This window comes from Bufo bufo, chromosome 1, assembly GCF_905171765.1.
Source record: "Bufo bufo chromosome 1, aBufBuf1.1, whole genome shotgun sequence".
In the NCBI taxonomy this organism is placed as follows: Eukaryota; Metazoa; Chordata; class Amphibia; order Anura; family Bufonidae; genus Bufo; species Bufo bufo.
The window spans coordinates 496962687-496975503 of record NC_053389.1 but is presented as its reverse complement, the minus strand read 5'-3'; positions in this window follow the sequence as shown (position 1 = coordinate 496975503).

Sequence of the window (12817 nt, the reverse complement as noted above, 5' to 3'; positions counted from 1 at the left end):
CTTATTTCCGTTAAGATGCTCTAAGATAGGATCTCTCAGAAAACCTTCAAACAGTTTACCCACAACAGATGTTAAACTTACCAGCCTATAGTTTCCAGGCTCTGTTTTTGGACCCTTTTTCAATATTGGCACCACATTTGCCATGCGCCAATCCTGTGGGACATTCCCTGTCAGTATAGAGTCCGCAAATATCAGAAATAAGGGTCTGGTTATGACATTACATAATTCCTTTAGGATACGGGGGTGTATGCCATCCGGTCCTGGCGATTTGTCTATTTTGATCTTTTTAAGTCGCTGTTGTACTTCTTCCTGGGTCAGACAGGACACTTTTAATGGCGAATTTATTTCAACATTCAGCATTTCACCTGACAGTTTATATTCCTCAGTGAATACACTGGAGAAAAAATTATTTAACAACTTTGCTTTCTCCTCGTCGCTCTCTGCGACTCCCCCCTCATTACTCTTTAAAGGGCCGACACCTTCAGATTTATACTTTTTAACATTTATATAATTGAAGAACATTTTAGGGTTAGTTTTACTCTGTTTGGGAATTAATATCTCGGTCTCTAGTTTGGCCGCTTTTATTTGTTTTTTACATGTTCTATTATTTTCCTTATAGTTTTTCAGTGCTTCCGTGCTACCCTCCTGTTTTAGTGTTTTATATGCTTTCTTTTTGTCATTTATTGCTTTCTTTACAGTTCTGTTTATCCACATTGGTTTCTTTTTGTTCCTTAACCTTTTATTCCCATACGGTATGTACCTCTTACAATGAGATTTTAGGATGTTTTTAAAGATATCCCATTTTGTGGCTGTATTTTTATTTTTGAGGACTTTGTCCCAGTTAGTTAGGCCTATGGCCAATCTTAGTTGGCTAAATTTAGCTTTTTTGAAGTTTGGTATTTTTGTTCCTCCCTGTAGAAACGCTCTTTTGAATGATAATTGGAAGGTTATTACTTTATGGTCACTATTTCCCAGGTGTCCCCCAACCTGCACGTCTGTTGTTCTGTCAGGTCTATTGGTTAATACTAAGTCCAGTATGGCCGTCCCTCTAGTCGGGTCCTGAACTAGTTGTGAGAGATAATTGTCTTTGGTTATTGCCAAGAATCTGTTTCCTTTATGAGATATACAAGTTTCAGTTTCCCAGTCTATATCTGGGTAGTTGAAGTCCCCCATAATAAGCACCTCATTATGATTTGCCGCCTTGTCTATCTCGTTTAGTAGTAGATTTTCTGTGGACTCTGGTATATTAGGTGGTTTATAGTAAACTCCTATTAGTAATTTATTCTTGTTTTTAGCTCCATATATCTCTACCCACAGTGACTCCACATGTTCATGTCCCTCACTTATATCTTCACAGAGTGTGGGCTTTAGACAAGACTTTACATAAAGACAGACCCCTCCCCCTCTCCGGTTTTGACGATCCTTTCTAAACAGACTGTAACCTTGTACATTAACCGCCCAGTCATAGCTATCATCCAGCCATGTCTCAGTTATTCCCACTATGTCATAGTCCTCCTCACACATCACTAATTCCAGTTCACCAGTTTTATTAGTCAGGCTTCTGGCATTAGTATACATACATTTGAGAGGTTTATGTATATTTTTTTACCCTACACCTTTCCTTCTAAACTGTTCTAGTCCCTCCTTCCATTCCTCCCCCAGTCCCACTACCTTGCCCCCGGTCTCTATCTGCACTATCTTCCCCTTCTATAGTGTAATTACCCTCCCCCCCAGTCCCTAGTTTAAACACTCCTCCAACCTTCTAGCCATCTTCCTCCAACCTTCTAGTGGGGATATTGTTTAGTTCACGGTATTATCACAAAGACAAAAATCACAGAAATTATCATGGTTTCGGTATTTACAGTTAAGATCGGCACTGTTAAGTATTAAAGAAAAAAACAGGTTGCAAATTTACACTTGTACACAATTTAACGAATTGATAGAGAATTTGGGGCAAAAGATGAAGATTTCTCAACTTTATAAAAGCTTAATAATAGCAGGATTTGGTGATATTTGGTCCCCAGGACAGGGGGCTTGGCAAAAAGAATGCTTAATGACACACTTGGAGGATCAGGAGAAGTTAGCTCAGGATCTAAAACTGGTATCACATAATTTTACATATTTTACATAGACTTTATGTCACTCCTTTCTGGCTTAATAAATGTGGTATTAGGGATCATTCTAATTGTCCTAGGTGTGATGTTTCTGATGCGGATTATTTGCATATGTTCTGTTCTTGCCCAGAGCTGAAACAATAATGGGAGACTATTCACAACTACACAGAGAGAAAACTGAACATGCGGATTGCTTTTATTGCTGAATGCTGGGTATTGGGGGATCTTTCCAAGGTGGGTTATCACCAATATAAAAAAAGTCTTCTGTTTAAAATAATGTTTTTGGCAAGACTCCTAATAGCACGCTCATGATTTGCGCGAGATGCTCCTAATATTAACACATGGTTAAATTTGGTTGTTAATATTGAAATAATAATAAAGAAAGTTAATTTAGGACATGTTCTATCTTTGAACGGAACGGAAAAATTGAAATACGGAAACGGAAGGCATACGGAGTACCTTTCGTTTTTTTTTTTTGCCGATCCATTGAGATAAATGGTTCCATATACGGTCCGTATACGGAACGCAAAAAATGGAACGGAAACGGAAAAAAAAACATTTGTGTGCAAGAGGCCTTAGGCCACTGAGAGGAGATTGGCTGCAGTGGTAACATGCTATATACCAGCAAGTTTCAGAGGCAGGAGGGAACGGACCAGAGCTGCAAAGAATGGCACTGAAGAAAGCAGAAAGTATTACATGTATCCACAATTAATATGTGTCAAATTGCTCCTTCAATCAACACCACACAGCATTAAAGACATATTTAGATGGATATTAACCCCTTCCCGACTGCAATCCGTTTATATACGTGATATTTGCACATGCCCCGTGCAGCTACCACGTGTATACACGTCAAGCCAGCTCTTTAATCCAAGCGCTGCAAAGCGCTTGGATTAAAGCTTCTGCCCCTGTCCTGCTGCTGTCACGGACAGCATACAGTTTAGTAATGCCGGCAAGGGACCAATCAGAGTGGCCCCTTGCCGGCAATCGATCGATTAGACTAACCAATCGGATCGCGGCAGTGAAAAAATGCCGGTTTCAGGCTCTGATCTGCGCTCTGCAGATAAGAGCCTGAAATCAGGTAGTGTCCTCGTGCCCCCCCGATCTTTGCCCCCCGATCTGTGCGCCTCCAAGCCCCCCCTTGTCCCCGCCTGCCCCTTATGAAGTTCCCCCGACTCCCATCCACATTCCTGCAGCCTGCCCTGATGCGGTCCGCCCCCTCCTCACCCCATAAATTCCTCCTGCCCCATTTTGCGCTGCCTCAGCCTCCCTCAATGCTGGCCGCACCCCCCAATCCCCCGTTCCCCTTTTAAAAGCTGCCCCCTGCCTCCGATGCGGTCCTCCTGCTGTGTGTGATGGCGGTGGCTCCATGGGGTTAATAGAGGGATGGGGCTCCCTCTCTCCACCATCGGGGCTGCCGCGTTTCGATGGCAGCGCCCGATAGTTGCCATGGCAACCGGACGCTTTGCAAAAGGGTCCAGTGTTGCCACCTACAGGGCATCTGATGGTATTATACTTTGCAATGCAAGAGCATTGCAAAGTATAGTACAGCCATCACCCCCTCTGGATCTTCAAGATCCAAGAGGGACTTTATAAAAAAAAAAGTGAAAATAATAAAAGTAAAAATAAATAAATAAATAAAAATGTAAAATGAAAAAAAAAAATTGCCTTTTCCTATAAAAAATGAAAAAAAAATAATACACATATTAGGTATCACCGCATCCGTAACGACCGTCCCTATAAATATATCACATGATATACCCCGTCCGATAAACACCATAAAAAAATAAAAATAAAAACTGTGTAAAAAAAGCTATTTTTGTCACCTTACATCACAAAAAGTGCAACACCAAGCGATCGAAAAGGTGTATATCAAACAAAATGGTACCAATAAAACCGTCACCTCATCTCGCAAAAAATGAGACCCTACATAAGAAAATCGCTCAAAGAATAAAAAAAACTATAGTTCTTAGAACATTGAGACACTAAAACATATTTTTTTATTTCAAATATGCTATTATTGTGTTAAAGTGAAATAATTAAAAAAAAGTGTACATATTAGGTATCGCCGCATCCGTAATAACCTGCTCGATAAAAATATCACATGACCTAACCCCTCAGGTGAACACCGTAAAAAACGGCAAGGGATCAAAAAGGCTTATGACCCCCAAAATAGTACCAATCAAACCGTCACCTCATCTCGTAAAAAATGATACCCTATTTAAGACAATCGCCCAAAAAATAAAAAAGCTATGGCTCTCAGACTATGGAGACACTAAAACATCATTTTTTTGGTTTCAGAAATGCTATTATTGTGTAAAACTTAAATAAATAAAAAAAAGTATACATATTAGATATTGCCACGTCCGTAATGATCTGCTCTATAAAACTGTCACATGACCTAACCCCTCAGATAAACGCTGTAAAAATAAATAAATATAAACTGTTCCAAAACAGCCATTTTTTTGGTCACCTTGCCCCATAAAGTGTAATAATGAATGATCAAAAAATCCTATGTACCAATAAAAACCTCAACTCTTTCTGCAAAAAACGAGCCCCTGCACAAGACGATCGGCAGAAAAATAAAAAAACATATGGCGTTCAGAAAATGGACACACAAAAACATAATTTCTTTTTCAAAAATGATTTATTATGTAAAACTGAAACAAACAAAGAAAGTAGACATATTTGATATTATTGCATCCGTAACAACCTGCTCTATAAAAGTAGCACATGATCTACCCTGTCAGATGAATCTTGTAAAAAAAAAAAAAACTGTGCCAAAAAGCCATTTTTCAGTTACCTTGCCTCAAAAAAAACTTAAATATAGAGCAATTAAAAATCATATGTACCCCAAAATAGTACCAATAAAACTGGCACCTTATCCCCTAGTTTCCGAAATATGGTCACTTTGTGGGAGTTTCTACTGTATGGGTGCATCAAGGGGACTTCAAATGGGACATGGCATCTAAAACCAGTCCAACAAAATCTGCCTTCCAAAAACCATACGGCATTCCTTTCCTTCTGCGCCCTGCCGTGCACACTTACATCAGTTTACGACCACATGTGGGGTGTTTCTGTAAACCGCAGAATCAGGGTAATAAATATTGACTTTTGTTTGGCTGTTATACCTCAATGTGTTAAAGAAATTTTTTTAATAAAATGGAAAATCTGCCAAAAAAGTGAAATTTTGAAATTTGATGTCCATTTTCCTTTAATTCTTGTGGAACACCTAAAGGGTTAACAAAGTTTGTAAAATCAGTTTTGAGTAACTTGAGGGGTGTAGTTTCTACAATGGGGTCATTTATGGGGGGTTTCCACTATGTAAGCCCCACAAAGTGACTTCAGACCTGAACTGGTCCTTAAAAAGTGGGCTTTGGAAATTTTCTTAAAAATTTTAAGAATTGCTTCTAAACTTCTAAGCCTTCTAACGTCCTAAAAAAAAAAATTACATTTCCAAAATGATGCCAACATAAAGTAGACATATGGGAAATGTTAAGTAATATATATTTTATTAGGTCTGACTTTCTGTTTTAGAAGCAGAGAAATTTAAATTTTTAACATTTAGAATTTTTCTAAATTTTTGGTAAATTTGGGATTTTTACATAAATAAAGGTGAAATATATTGACTCAAATTTATGACTATCATGAAGTACAATATGTCAAGAGAAAACAATCTCAGAATGGCTTGGATAAATAAAAGTGTTCCAAAGCAATTACCACATAAAGTGACGCATGTCAGATTTGTAAATTTTGACCTGGACACTGGGGCATCAATGACCCTTGGTCATGAAAGGGTTAAATACACCACTACTATACAGGAGAACACAGCACCACAGACCTCTTACATCCAGTGATGTCTCATCTGATGTAGACATTTTCTTTTCTCATCTTCTCCATTCAAACCAGACCGCCATGATGATTTCATTCAGCCACACCTTCTCTCTGCAGAGTTTACCACACAGACATCTTAGATTTCTCACTTTTCTATCATCCTCCTCCTGCCCCAACATTGTTATCCTGCTGCTACCCCAATACTATGCCCACTGTGCTCTCCAATGCTCCCAAACACTATACTGCAGCAATAACAGTGTCATACAGATAGTCACCCTATAGTCACCCTATACTAATAGTGCTCTCCAAAGTCCCACTAATGCTAATAATTCTCTCCCAGAGTGCTCTCATTAGTAATAGTGCCCTAATAGTGATAATACTCCCCAAAGGCACCCCTCTTAGCTGAATTGCCTTCCATATTTTGCCAAATAATGATAACACGCCCCCAATAGTACCCCCAGTAGTAGTAATAATGCCCCATAATAGAAATAATTTTCGTCATAATGCCTTCAATAGTAATAAAGCCTCCCATAGTTTCAATGATAACCCCCCATAGTGACCTAGGAGTAAAATTGCCCTCAAAGTGTCCCTAGTATTGATAAAGACCCCATAGTGCTCCCAGAAAGTAATATGGCCCCTTTATAGTGCTCCTGGTTATGCTCCAATATAGAGCCCACAATAATTATAATACACCCAGTAACCTTGAATGCCACAATAGTGCCCCCAGCAGCTTAAGGGTCCATACACACGTTTTGCGTTCCACAAATTGTGGATCCGCAAAACACGGACCGCACTATAATAGAAATGCCATTTCTTGTCCGTGTCTGCAGACAAGAATAGGACATGTTCTCTTTTTTTGTGGGGCCACGTAACAGAAGTGCTGTGTGCTGTCAGCATCTATTGCGGCCCCGTTCAAAATGAATGGGTCCGCACCTGTTCCGCAAAATTACGGAACGGATGCGGACCCATTTTGTGGATGTGTGAATGGACCCTAAATGCTACCCTATCGTGTCCCAGTAGTTTCAATTGTCCCCTATGGTTTCCCCAGTAGTTTAAATGGTCCCCTATAGTGTTCCTAGTAGTTTAAATGGTCCCCGAAAGTGCCCTCAGTAGTATAAATGGCCCCTATAGTGCCCTGTAGCTGGCCAGCTAAGACCTGTCCTAGGTTGTTAGTGTAGCTTATATGTGTATACAGCTAGACCTGCCAGTGGCCTTGATACAGTTCCTGTGTTTGTGTGTTAAAGACAAAGGCAGAGTTATTTGCTGTGACATCATGTTTTGGATGTCATATAACTGTTGTATTTTGTGTTCACAGAGGCAGAGAAAGATGATATGCCTTTGGGATAAATTTTGTAATATGGGGTGGGCTCAGTGACACAGCAGAAACAACAGAAAGCATAGTGTTAATCTGTTGTTGCTGGGCAGAGGTCTAGACCAATCACAGCCAGCCTCTCACACAGCCTGTCTGGGAATTCCCCTAGCAGGAGCTGCTAGAATCATTATTCACCAGAGACAGGAGCTGATGAGACATTCACTCCACTGAGAGCTGTGTTTTTATGGGAACAAGAGGCCAAAATAGGTAATTAGAACAGTTATATAATGTTCATATTGTTAGTATAGTGATTAGAACTGTATACTGAACCAGTTATATGTGTGTTTATTTACAGTTCCACCGAATTGCAAGCTACAAATTGCAAATCAAATTGCAAGCTACAAATTGCAAGCATAAAAACTGCGAACTGCTCATACCAGATCATAAGCAATTGCATACTGCAAACTGCAAACCAAGTTGAGCAAGCAGAACTATTAGTTAGACCTCAGATATACCTCTCAGAGCTTAAATAACTTAAAGTGAGAGTACAGATACTCAAGAGATAAATATATCCACCATTTTATGTTGAATGACAAGATTGAACAGTTGAACCACCATCTTATGCATACCGCCATTTTGTGATACCTTTTCAACACGTGTTTTGTACATGGACTATCTGCTGCTGAGGCGGCAGTGTTATATATGAAGAAAAGTTGAAGTTAATAAAGAAGTTATTTCAAGCATTTGGTGTGCTCTTTAAACTAACTCTTTCCAAAGAATGGCGCTAGAGGAATTACAGAGTAATAGACAGTCCGGTTAGACTAAAAAGTCAGAGATACCAAAATTCTTCTAATGCCTCAGCGCAAAAGGCACTTTATTGTTCTGCGCCTGTCACATGCCCCCAGTAGTATAGATGGTCCCCTATAGTGCCCCCAGCCATATAAATGGTCCCTTATAGTGCTCCAAGTAGTATATATGATGCCTATAGTGCCCCCAGTAGTGTAAAGAACAGTAGTATAGGACTACTGTTCTCGTCCAATCTAAAGTTAATAGTAAACACGCCTCTTTCCGCGCCCATAACCCGCCCACTCCACCCACAAACCTTCCCAGTCCCTCCCAAACCAAACCTATATACCGACCCAAACCACCCCTAAATACCGCCCCATTAGATCTGATATTACATCAGTAATTTAATTAAGTTTTAATATCTTTAAAAATAAAATGATATTAAGCTTGTATTAACCTCTTACTAAGCATTTATAAATATTAACAATAGCTAATTGCAGCACCCAACTTTCCTAGGTGCTGATAACTTGTTGAAGTCATATTTGTCCTTAGCGTCTTCATACAGATTTCTCTTTTGTCCCGTAACAGACACAGCAGCTGCAGCACAAACAACAGAAGCTGCGACAGCTGCGGCACCCAACTTTCCCAGGTGCCGATTCTGTCTTCCCATTTTGTCCTATTTCATAAACGCATCTATTACAGATATTCAACATTAGTAATGGACGAACATCGGCCCGGACAATGTATTTTAAAAGTGTTTTTGAGTATATTGACACTTAATCATGTAATCACTAAGTTTAATCATGTATGCTATATAAGCATCTGACTTTGCACATTGTAACATGGCTTGACAAAGGCTCCATAGAGAGAGCTGAAACGTTGCTATCATAATAAATTACTCACCTTTTTTTCCACGGATATAATTGTGCTGCCTTTGCTTTTCTTTTTTTTGGTATATGTAGCTAGACCTTGGTCCTTGGTCTTTTGAAGGTATTGCACCACAGTTTTGTTTGTGTGCTGTTTTTTTACTTTTTTTTTTTGTAGATAGATAGATAATATATAAAATATTTATAATATTATTTTATTAAACATGATAATAGATAGATAAAAGCTAGATATATAGATAGATAGATAGATAGATAGATAGATAGATAGATAGATAAAATATTTATAGTATTATTTTATTATGCCGGCTTATAGATAGATAAAAGCATGGCATGTTTTGACAACTGTTTGCTATTGTCATAGCTGCAAATTAGCTCGTACATTAGGCGGCTTACGTCTAGCTGTCGTATTAGAAGATAGCTACTTGTTATCGGCACCCAGGAAAGTTGGGTGCCGCAATTAGCTATTGTTAATATTTATAAATGCTACATATCTGTGTTAGATAGATATGTTGAATACCTGTGATAGATGCGTCTATGAAATAGGACAAAATGGGAAGACAGAATCGGCACCCGGCAAAGTTGGGTGACACAGCTTCTGTTGTTTCTGCTGCAGCTGCTGCGTCTATGATGGGACAAAAGACAAATCTGTATAAAGATGCTAAGGACAAATATGGCTTCAACGTGTTATCGGCACCCAGGAAAGTTGGGTGCCGCAATTAGCTATTGTTAATATTTATAAATGCTTAGTAAGAGGTTAATAGAAGCTTAACATAATTTTATTTTTAAAGATATTAAAACTTAATTGAATTACTGACACGTTATCAGATCTAACAGAATAAAAGGGGCATTGAATGGGCGGTATGACATCATCAAAGGGCCTTTAGCTTTTGAAAGATAGACGGATCAATTAACCATTGTCAATATTTATAATGGCTAAGTAAGGGGTTAATACAAGCTTAATATCATTTTATTTTTACAGATATTAAAACTTAAATTACTGACGTAATATCAGATCTAAAAGAATAAGGGGGCGTTGAATGTGGCGGTATTTAGGCGTGGTTTGGGTCAGTATTTAGGCGTGGTTTGGGAGGGACTGGAAGGGTTTGTGGGTGTAGTGGGTGGGGTTGTGGGTGTAGTGTGTGGGGTTATGGGTGGGGAAATGGGTGTGTGAACCTGTCACTTTTGATTTGACAAGAGCAGTAGCCCTATACTACTAACAACTTATGGCCCCTGATTAATATCTTTAAAAATAAAATGATATTAAGCTTGTATTAACCTCTTACTAAGCATTTATAAATATTAACAATAGCTAATTGCAGCACCCAACTTTCCTAGGTGCTGATAAATTGTTGAAGTCATATTTGTCCTTAGCGTCTTCATACAGATTTCTCTTTTGTCCTGTAACAGACACAGCAGCTGCAGCACAAACAACAGAAGCTGCGACAGCTGCGGCACCCAACTTTCCCAGGTGCCGATTCTGTCTTCCCATTTTGTCCTATTTCATAAACGCATCGATTACAGATATTCAACATTAGTAATGGACGAATATCGGCCCGGACAATGTATTTTAAAAGTGTTTTTGAGTATATTGACACTTAATCATGTAATCACTAAGTTTAATCATGTATGCTATATAAGCATCTGACTTTGCACATTGTAACATGGCTTGACAAAGGCTCCATAGAGAGAGCTGAAACGTTGCTATCATAATAAATTACTCACCTTTTTTTCCACGGATATAATTGTGCTGCCTTTGCTTTTCTTTTTTTTGGTATATGTAGCTAGACCTTGGTCCTTGGTCTTTTGAAGGTATTGCACCACTGTTTTGTTTGTGTGCTGTTTTTTTACTTTTTTTTTTGTAGATAGATAATAGATAAAATATTTATAATATTATTTTATTAAACATGATAATAGATAGATAAAAGCTAGATATATAGATAGATAGATAAAATATTTATAGTATTATTTTATTATGCCGGCTTATAGATAGATAAAAGATAAATAGATAGTTAGATGGATAGATATGTGATAGATAGATAGATAGATAGATAGATAGATAGATAGATAGATACTGGATAGATAGTGTAACGGAACGCCTAGCACCCCGACCGGGTACCTCCGTTGATAGATGCTCCTAGTGCTTCCAGAAGACTTTAAGCACTCCACTTGACACCGTCAGCACTGCAGACCCCACGAATCGCCGAAGCTTGGTGGAGGTCTTGCCGTCTCCTACCCACCCTGGATCTACGCCAAGGCTCCAGTGGGTGAACCTCTCCTAAATGCAGAGACAGGAACCAGTAACAAGCTCTTACAAGAGCTTATACTCAGGGGAGTATTATGATATAGCAATCCCCAAGAGTGTAGTTATCCCATCCCCCAAACATGAGCCAAGACTTCATAAAGGGGCAAAGCAGGAACTCTTTAATGGGTTATTTTCCAGCCTTTTATGCAGGTCTCCTAGCAAGGAACACTCCCCCTGGGGCCCTTGTAAAAGACTGTGACAGTTTATATTTTAGCCAATCACATGCATTACAGTATTGAAACCCTCCCAGCAATTGTACACAAAATCCCCTTCCCTCTGTCTGTAACGCAATCAACAAAATACAATGAGCATTGTCTGAGACGCAATTAACTAACACACTGGCATTGTCTTAGACGCAATCCACAAAATACAATTACCAAACGTAATGGGCTAACTTAATCACTACCAGACAGAAAACACACATTTTTCCCAACACACAGAAAACACCTCAAAACCCCACACATCCCCATAATGTATACATCCATGGATAGCTCTGATCTGGGTGAACAACATATCAAAAAATCTGATCCGAGCAGGGGTTCCCGAATTCAATGGAAGTCACATTTGGCCGGCCACAAGCATGGCTTTCCTGCCCAAAACAGTTCCACAGATTTAAGCTGTGCGGCCGGTCTGTCTTCTCCTTCAAAGTTAGTATGGGCCATAATCCTGGGGCAGGAGGCTGGCAAACAGCCCCCTCCAAAACACCGTGACGAGGTTGGTTTCACCACAGATAGATAGGTAGATAGATAGATAGATAGATAGATAGATAGATAGATAGATATGTGATAGCTAGATAGCTTGATAGATAATAGATAAAATATGTATCTATTAAATGATAAATTTGGGCTAGATAGATAGATAAATAACCGGTATATAGAAAGATAAATGTGTAAATAGATAGATAGATAGATAGATAGATAGATAGATAGATAGATATGTGATAAACAGATAGCTTGATAGATAATATATAAAATATTAATCTATTAAAAGATAGATTTGGGCTAGATAGGTAAGTAACTAGATAAATAACAGGTGTATAGAAAGATAAATGGGTAGCTAGATAGATAATAGATAAAATATGTATCTATTAAATGGGTAGATAAATAGATAGATAGATAGATAGATAGATAGATAGATAGATAGATAGATAGATAGATAGCTTGATAGATAATAGATAAAATATTTATCTATTAAATGATAGATTTAGGCGATAAATTGATAGATATTTGAAGATAGATAGATAGATAGATGCTGGATAGATAGATAGATATATAGATAGATAGATAGATAGATAGATAGATAGATAGATAGATAGATAGATAGATAGATAGATAGATAGATATGTGGTAGCTAAATAGCTTAATAGATAATAGACAAAATATATAGATAGATAGATAGATAGATAGATAGATAGATAGATAGATACAGGGAGTGCAGAATTATTAGGCAAGTTGTATTTTTGAGGATTAATTTTATTATTGAACAACAACCATGTTCTCAATGAACCCAAAAAACTCATTAATATCAAAGCTGAATATTTTTGGAAGTAGTTTTTAGTTTGTTTTTAGTTTTAGCTATTTTA